This window comes from Rattus norvegicus, chromosome 2 (assembly GCF_021556685.1).
Source record: "Rattus norvegicus strain SHRSP/BbbUtx chromosome 2, alternate assembly SHRSP_T2T, whole genome shotgun sequence".
Lineage (NCBI taxonomy): Eukaryota > Metazoa > Chordata > Mammalia > Rodentia > Muridae > Rattus > Rattus norvegicus.
The window spans coordinates 208,284,988-208,294,963 of NC_141535.1; positions in this window are offsets into that span (position 1 = coordinate 208,284,988).

Here is a 9,976-nt window from a genome sequence, read left to right on the forward strand (position 1 = left end):
CTCCACCCACACTTGTAGCAGAGGATGGCCTTATTGGGCATCAATGTGAGGAGCGAGGCCCTCAGTCCTTTGAAGGCTTGATTCCCCTGTGCAGGGGGAAGGGGCCTAAGGTTCACTAGCAATGAGCATAACATTTGAAATTTAAATACATAAAATATCCAAGAAAAAAAGGAAGAAAAACAAATCCCTTTTTTCTTTTTTTTATCAGTTATTTCATTTATTTACATTTCAAATGTTATCTCCCTTCTGGGTTTCTGCTCCACAAACCTATCACTTCCCCTTCCCCTTGCTTCTATAAGGTGCTCCCCCACCTATCCACCCTCTCCCACTTCCCTGCCCTGGCATTCTCCTACACTGGGCCATGGAACCTTCACTGGACCAAGGGTCTTCCCTCCTATAAGGCCATCTTCTGCTACATATGCACCTGGAGCTATGGGTCCCTCCATGTGTGCTCTTTGTTTGATGGTTTAGTCCCTGGGAGCTCTGGAGGTGGGGTGGGGGTCTGTTCGGTTGATACTGTCTTTTTAAAATATAAAAGGAAGCCCAGAGATTAAGTAGAAGGGGATGCCATTTTCATATGAGGTCACCATATACCATTATTGGGAAAACTTGGAATTAGTGAATGTTCAGGGAACCAATAGGCAAAGCCAAATTGTGAATATCTATGTGTCAAAGGTCAGTGTCTGAAAAAGGAGGGATGGCTACTGGCAAGAGACATAAGAAAATATCGACTTCAAGTTTCACATTAAAGGAGCAGTAGTAAGAAAGCAGTCCAGGAGAACTAACCCCTGGACCAGCACAAAAGAAATGATGATATATGTTGTAGAAACTCAAGGTCTGAGTAAAAGTGACTTTTATGATCAGGTCCCACATATATAGGAAATATATGGGTCATTAAACATTGTTTAGTCTATGCTGTAACTATACTGCTCTAACAGTAAGAGACAACATAATAAACAAGAAGCCATATCTGTGTTTCAATAAAACCTTATTGTCAAAAAGAGGTGTCTGGTAGACATAGACCATGATCTATGATGTGTTTATAGGGAATGATGATTTGGATGGATAGGATACGTAAAAATATGGATACTTGGATAAAAAGATACAGAGATGGATGACAGAGTTGCTGGTATGCTTTTCTTTCTATAAACACACATGCAATCTGTACACACAGAATAAATACATAATTAAAAATTTAAAACATTGGGTTTTGTTGCTGCTGTTGTTGTTGTTGTTTGTTTATTTGTTTTCCAGACAACATTTCTCTGTGTAACAGCCCTGGCTATTTTGGAATTCACTTTGGAGACCAGGCTTTCCTCAAGCTCACAAAGATCTGTCTACCTCTGCCTTCCTACTGTTGAGATGGGAGAAGGTAGGCACTACCATGCCTGGCCACACTGTTGTTGTTGTTGTTGTTGTATCTCCTATCAGGATGAACGTTAAACTGATGTGTTATTGAGCTGACGTCTGACCAAAATGCAAATTATCTGAAAGTCTGAAATTAGGGAGACCGTACTTAATTGTGGTCATCTCAAAAATATTTTTTTATGTATTTATATAGTTTCACTTCTGCTAGACAGATAGTGTAATTCTGACTTATGCCACTGTGGTGATTCCCATTACCTGAAAATCTGTATGAATTTTAATTTTCTGTTAGGAACATTCTATACCCATTAGAATAATGCAGTTTGGACAGTTAAGAGGTCCATCCTCCTCTGAGCCAGGCCAATTACCTTGGTATTCTTATGAGCATTTGTGCATCACTCCTGTGATTGGCTTCTCACATTTGGCCTTTCTCCCTGGTCTTTTCTTAAATATCTATTCAAATAGGTCATTTATTTCCTTTAGCATTTAAAATGTTAACCTACAGCATAAACATTCTCCTTTTTATGTAAATTTTGTAGATCACTCCACAGTGTGAGGTTGAAAGTGGGGATCAGAAATTTCCAGAAAGTCTTTTATAATGAGTTCGAGAGGGCCTCCCTGGGTCATGGGCAGTTCAAAACGCATCAGGTCAATTAGAAGTTCAGTGACTCATCCTGTGAATGCAGAATTCATTGCACTGTACGGTGGCACTGATGCATCTTAATTTTGAGTCACAGAAGCTGTCAGCCCTGTTTAAGTGAATCCAGGCCTCAGAAAAGCAGATCCTGTCTCAGTTTACCATCTCTCACTCTTTTTCTAAAAACTGAAACGGCTACAAAGTTGGAATTGTGGATTGTTTCTCTTTTACTTTATTGTTGTTTCACTTGAATTTTTAAAACTAAAAGTTGGCAGTGATGTTAAAATGTATTGGCCCACTTCAGTACAAAAACAAAATCTACAGATGGACTTAGAATATTTCACTTTTATTCTTATTCTACAGTGCTGGACTGCTGCTTAAGTAGGAGGTGTGGAAATTAATTATTCTCCTTCCCTGTGTACCATGCTCCCCTGGCTTCTGTCACAGATGAGCACACTGCACAGTTTTATAAGCAGCATGCTGCCTGCGTGCCTCATTCCCTGGACAGACCACCTCCTAACATGAGGACTGGCTCTTCTTGTCCTGTGACTCATTGACTCTCCTTTCAACGTTGAGAACCAACCAAGTCAGTTGCTCAGCAATTCATTTGTACAGTAGAAGATTTGGCATACATCTCTGTGAGTTTATTGATAGAAGTAACAGGGGAAGATGTCATGGGGATGGGTACAAAGAGGAGGAGGGGAGTCAGCAGAGGAAATTTTGTTTGAAATTGCCAAAAACTGAAACCAAAAAATAACGTATATGCTAACTTAAAAAGAAAGAGAAATGCTAGAATTCAAAATGAAAAACAAAGTGTAGACATTTCAAGCCTAAAGCACCTTAAAGTTCATCTAGCTCGATGTCTACATTTGCAAGGAACATCATTAGTATCGATGCTGGTTTGGTTTGTAGAGTATGTTCTCAAACCTTCTCAGTTATTGTGAGGTGACCCTGGTGACCGAGCTCAGAACCATTCTCCTGCAACCTTCCTCATCCAGTCAAGAAAGAGTCCCACCATCCTAGCAAGGACATGTGTTTGTTCTCCACTTTACTACTCAGATCATGCAACCCCACAACTTGAAATCATGTTATAGCCATCTGCCGTCTTCAGGAAAAAGATTAAACTCTAGTGTACATGCTACTTTCAGAGACATCTTTAAATGTGAGTTTCCTGTGTCAGTGCTGATGGAAGAACGTTTGTTTATGTTTCACGAGCAAGCCAGACTCTTGCACCTTTCTGCCTCCTTGAGAAATTATTTTTGCCCTCAGTTGGATTTCCTTTCCCTCAGAAATATCCAGCTTATACGGTCATCCCTTTTCATCAAAACAAGCTTTGTAATGTATCTGGGATTGTTTCTGAAGTCCCTCTATATTATTTGGGCACTCTTGGTACTTCCCACATGATCTACACCAAATTTCCATCTTCCACAACTTTCTATTATTTTATAGAGTTTTCTGGAGACTTTCATTAAGATGAGCACTTGGATCACGTGACAACAATAACTTGTTATGCTTCTTTGTTCTTAGTAAAGGGCTCTGGTAGAACAAAGGTATGTTTATGGGGAGAATCCAGGTAGACACACACATGTCTGAGCGATCATGCTCTCATTAACTCCTTTATCCCCATTTCCATTTTTTTTGGCTCATAGCTACCACTCTACAGACATTTTCTAGCTTCCTGCAATCATTCCCCTTCTGGCAGATGAGTATGCATTTCCTAATAGTGTAATAATTCCCAGAAACTCTTTAATTGCTTTCATTTTCAACTGTAACTCCCAGGGGCACACAACAAAGACTGGGTATGTGCATCACAAAATGAAAGGGAGGATTTGGCTGTCTGAGCTTTAATTGGATCAATGTAGATAACCAACCCAAATAATTTAATTCCTGCAAAAGAAGGAAGTAAGTTTGTCTGGCACTGTAATTCATATTTATTTTTTGTGTGTAAGGAAACATGTAATCTGCCAATGCTGTATAACTGCTTCAGACAGAATACTCTTTAGAGACTGTTTACATGGATCATACTCTTGAAGTTTGCTGACTTTCCTCCTTAGCAATCTCTGTTCTTATTCAGTGACTGATGAGGGAATGTCTTTTTTCTCCCAGAAGCATCATCACTGGAAGAAAGGGACAAAGATAGTTCTCAGATGAAAAGAGTTCTGTTATGATATGGGGGCAAGAACAAGGAAAACTGGATTTACTATGAGTGATGGCTCAGTTTATCATCTAACATGTTATGGAACAACGCTACTATGGTTTCCTACTGAACTTGTCTGATGGCGGCTGGTGTGAATTTTACATGTGTAATAAAGGGCTGTAGATATGGATCAGTGGAAGAATCACTTAGGCATAAGCAGAAGGAATGAAAGAGAAGCCAGGACAGAAGCCAGCCAGGTACGGTGGCCTGCAGTGTGAGTTCAGCACTCTGGAGAAGGCAGAGACAGCAGATCCCTCCTGCTAGCTACACTGGACTAACTCCAGCTCACTATGAATAAAGTGGAAAAGGGACAAAAGCTGATACCAAGCACCCACGTCAGCTGTCATCACACAAAACACATGCGCACACACAGAAATCTTTGTTCATAGGCATATGGCAGACTGGATTTCCACATGCAGCAATTGCAGTTGCATTTTTTAATAGTCACAAAAGTTTTAGATATAAAAGGTACATCAGTACAACTTTAGAATATCACTAATCTATTCAAACACATCACCTTTTCATCATTGTTCTTATAAGCTATTGGATAGATGCTTAGGAAAAGAAAAAAGACAAGTTAAAATGTGCAAATGTGTACACATTTTTGCAAAAATTATTAGAAAGTGAATATTTCTTCATGACCAAAAAAAGAAAAAAGAAAAAAGCTCACTCACTCTCTGTCTCTCTGTATTTCTATTTCTCTGTCTCACTCCCTTCCTTCCATTTCTCTTTTCTTCCTCTTTCCTTCTTTCTTTCTTCCCTCATTTCTATTTATTTATTTATTTATTTATTTATTTATTTATTTATTTATTTATTTATTTATTTATTTATTATATATCAGTACACTGTAATGTCTTCAGACACACCATAAGAGGGCATCAGATCTCATTACAAATGGTTGTGAGCCACCATGTGGTTGATGGGAATTGAACTCAGGTCCTCTGGAAGAGCAGTCAGTGCTCTTAACCATTGAGCCATCTCTCCAGCCCCCCCCCATTTCTTTCTTTCTCTTCCTTTCTCTCTTCTTTTTCTCTCTTTTTCTTTCATTCATTCTTTCTTTCTTTCTTAAATGGATTCTTCTGGTCATAAAGAAGAGATTTAAAAGTTTGTATGATTTTCCCAAACCAGTGACAATATAAAAAATATCCAGTAACCATGGTAGTGTATAAGGCAATTTTCCCCTCTATTTTCTAGATTTCTCCTCCCCAGAGGTTTTCAGGATGAATTCTTCTCCTGAGGTAACTGCTGTGGCACATCTTCCAAAGTAACAAAACTTCGGGTGCTTGGGTTCCTCTTGATAACAATTCCTTTCCTTATTGGAGGCAAGGAGATGAAGCTACAAAGATTTGTGGGTTGGGGTCTCTGTACAATTTTTCAGGAAAACACTTATTTCTCCTAGAATTAACCCACTTTAAACACCAGAGGCACAAATTCAGGTAACTTTAACTCTTTCTTGGTTCTTGACAATGTATTGTAGAACAAGCTTAGGAAATGGCTCAATTGGTAAAGTGATGGTCTAGCACACAGAAGGACCCAAGTTCTACCCTCAGATTCTATCTTAAGAAGCTGTAGTGATATATAATTCCACTGCTGGGTTAATGGTGACAGGAACTCCCTAAGGCATGTGGGCTTGCTGATAACCGAAGGGGTAATTTTCAAGCCAAATGGAAGACTTTTCCCAAGAACATTTTGGAGAATATCCTTGAAAATGACACCCAAAGTGGACTCTTGCCTTCATCCTTGTACACCATGTACACACACACACACACACACACACACACACACACACACACACACACTCATGTACACACACATGCACACACACACAAACACACAGACACACAAAAACACACAAACACACACATGCACACACACAAATACACAAACAGACACACAAACAGACACATGCACACACACACAAACACACACAAACACACAGACACACAAAAACACACACACATGCACACACACAAATACACAAACAGACACACAAACACACACATGCACACACAAACACACACATGCACACACACACACAAATAAATGGTATTCTACTCAGAGTCAAATGCATTTGCAGCCTGTTCCTACTTTCTGGTGGACTATTCTATGGAGTTTTGTTTTGCTTTCTCTGTGACTCAGTGGCAAAATTATGCCAAACGTTGAGCATTCTGGTTGCGAAAGTAGATTAGATTTATGTTCTGATAGGACTACACTCTCAACTGCATGGAATTCTCTGGGGTATAAAATAAGATGAAGTATAATCATCTTATAGACTGTCAAGGCTATAGCTTCCATATTAAAATTATTAATAATTTGCCCTATTCTGTACTTTTTCTTAACCTTTCCTTGATTGTTTTTTCTATTACTACTCTTAAAATCAATTTAATTTGTCTAAGAATGTGCATTGAGTCTACAGCTTTTACTTTTTTCCCTCTTAGTTTCTCCACAGTACCTAGAAAATCTCTATTCATCCGGTATTTCCTGGCTCTTCACTGATATTTGGAAACACTCGAGCCCTTGATGTCTTTATTCTTTTATCAGAGGCTCACAGTAAACATGGCCTGATTGCTCAGCAAATCAATCAATGAGGTAGCCAGGCTCTCCCATGAAAACCAGGAGTATTTACTGTCACAACAATTAGCATTGAGCAGACTCGTATCCATGAAGTATTGAAATGTTATAAGAATTTCTTCAAAAAAGTAGTTTTTAGCTAAGATTGTGACTACATTAAATTTCCTGATTTAAAGACATCACAATGTAATGAGTGATGTAAAACACCAGGGAAAATCATTGCTTTATCGTCTGGTGACTGAAATAGCCCCAAGTGTTCCAGATTCTATGTTTGAAATCCGTCAGCTTTCAGAGAGATGTCTTTCCCAGCCAGCAACATCGTAAGGTTTTTCCTCCAGAGTAACCGCAGTACCATGTCAAACAGGAAAATGGGCTTCATTGTACCTGTGGTTTGATGTAATGGTTGTTAGGTACGGGTCCACAGAGAGAAATTTCTCATAGCTCAGAGACATTCAACATCTTCCATAAGCCTTGACCCTGTTCTACCACTGTGTCCATACGCTACAGGGAAGATGTGATTGAAGGCTGTCGGATTCCAAGAACTATCACAGCTGTCGCTGGGGTTTATTCTATCTGCTGGCTGATGCGCTTATCAAAAAAACCACAAACCTTATATCAACTCATGTTCAGGTCTTGACTGTTCCCATTATACAAGAGAGAGTCAGAAAATAAACACTTGTACCAGTTTCAGCTTAATGCTTTTTAGAATTGTGTTGGCGAGACAGCAAATCAAATATTCCCCTCCCTTCTACTTTTCCATTAAAACAAACACAGAAAAATCAAATAGAGCATCGAATTGTAGATCTCTGTGGTCATACTGCTAATGCTGGGAACTTCAAAATTGGTCCAAAGGAACAGATGTAATTTTTAGCTGGTAGAAATATGTAAATCAAGCAGAGCTCGTGGACTAGGACAAAAATAATAAATAAAATAAAATGGGTAGAAATATATTCTTTCGTGAATTTTGTAATGAGAAAAATTTAAACATTTTTGCTCCAACAATTAAATGCTAAATTACACTCATTTTGTAATTACCGGATAAATCATCATAGATATACAGGGTAAGAAAAAATAAGAGAGGAGATGAACATTGTGTTTCTCAAATTGTCCAAGGAGCTGATTATATGTAAACTCTCCTTTACAAATATTCAAATGTAATGCATCTTTAATGTTCCTGCTTAAGTCTCACACAGTTGCTCTGATCCCATTGCCCTATATTTTTATGGAGATGACCCTAGTTTTATTTAACAAGAAGAGTTAGTTACATCTAGATCCATCCAGTTACTCTTACACTAAAGTAAACATTCATGGCATGATAATACATAGTGGGTTGAGACACAGAAAACCATGGTACTAAAGTAGGTTAAGATAAGCTCAGTCACCCCACACAGTGTCTAGCCCCGTTGTTTCTGAATTCCTATTGTAAACATATGCTTCAGAACGTTCTTTCTGTCTGAACATTAGGTCATATCCTTACACTGTACTCTTCTCCTAATCTATTTATATGCTGCTATATGAATAATATTTCATACTTTTACTGCACTTCCCTAGAGAATATATTTAGAGCTGTGCATTCTAACCATCTCAGTATTTGAAAATATCCAAGATTTTCAAGAATGTCTATGGTTATGCTTATACCTCTACTGTGTTAAGCCTGAATTTTGTATTAAATACAGGTTTCCAAAAGTTAAAAATGGATTCTTAAATTCTTGTATGTGATCCTCTTTTCATTTATTTTTTTTCTAATTTTTTTTTATGGGTGACAAGGTTCAAATGTACCCACAATGCCTCTGAGGCAATGGTCTTAAACAGTGGAACAGTCATGGCTTCCTAGATTCTCTCTCTGTGCCAATGCTGTGACTCTCATTGCTGTTTTGCTTTGGTTAAGCTGGGGGATATTTTTTGATTTCTGGGGACTCTCTTAAAAATAATAAGTAGATATCAATTTCACCAATATCACTGCTTCTCTCTGTGAAACCCATGCTAATGACCACTGTGAGTTTTTTCTCATCCTACTCCTTTGTTTTTCTCCTTACAATCCTAGTTGTCACATCTATGCTGTCACAATACCATGTTTTCTAAAATATCATCACAGTCAAAGTTAAGAATGTCTTTTAAAACAGTAGTTGATGTCCCGTGACTGTAGGATGATTCTTCTTCCGTGCAGCTCTCCAGTCAGTTGTACTCTACCTGTCTGGAGCCTACAATATCCAAAAAAAAAAAAAAAATCCGTGACAGTAAAGGCATCCACATAAAAGGCATTCTCCTGAGGGGTAGGTTGATCTATCAAAATAGCATGATGTTAGTACGACTGTTACAACAAATTTCTGCTGGCCAATCCAGCCTGAGCTGGATCTGCCCTGAAAGTTTCCTCATCACAGGACTACTAGAAGAGACCACGAAAGCTTCCACATTATGGAAGCAACCAAATAACCTATACCATAAAGGTAAAGTAGCAGTACCCGCACCTTGGTGGGAAACGACAGGTCTCTAATTGGACTTAAAATTTGAGCAACAAGGAAATCGTACCTGATACTGGAAACCTAGCTAACTATGCAGAACTCATGAAATCATAGATCATGAAAGAAAACTACCACTTCTATGTTAGTAAGCCAGCATCTACATCATTCTAAATATTTATCATTAGACCACAAAGATGTGTAGTTCTGAATGCTCATCAGGAAACCTTCTCTTTGTCCCGGATGAGACCATTACAGAAAACCACACAGATCAAAGTGCAGAGTTGTGGAACCCGGCCCTAACTGATGCATCTGAAACACAGCTCCTGCGTGTGAGACTCAGGGTCACTAGGGACAAGAGGAGAGAAAGGCTGTAGGAGCCAGAGGAACAGAGATTTTATTACGCAATTGTATGTGTTAAAAAATGTCAGAGAAGATACACCAAGTCTCGTCATGTTTCAACCCAGACTAAGAACAACAGGCAACTTAAAAATTCCAAGAGTTCTATTCTACCCCAGGGAAAAATTCTACCCCAGGGAAGATTATACCAGCTAGTGACCCAATACCAAATGGTTATCCATAAATATATAACAATTAAAAAAAGAGGCTAAGAACTTAAGAGAGGGAAGAGAGCAAAACTGGATGGGGAGGGAGAAATGATATAATTATATTAATATTTCACATTATATTAATGTGAAAAATAACAAGTACTAATAAAAAGTTCTTTTTGTTTGTTTGTTTGTTTGT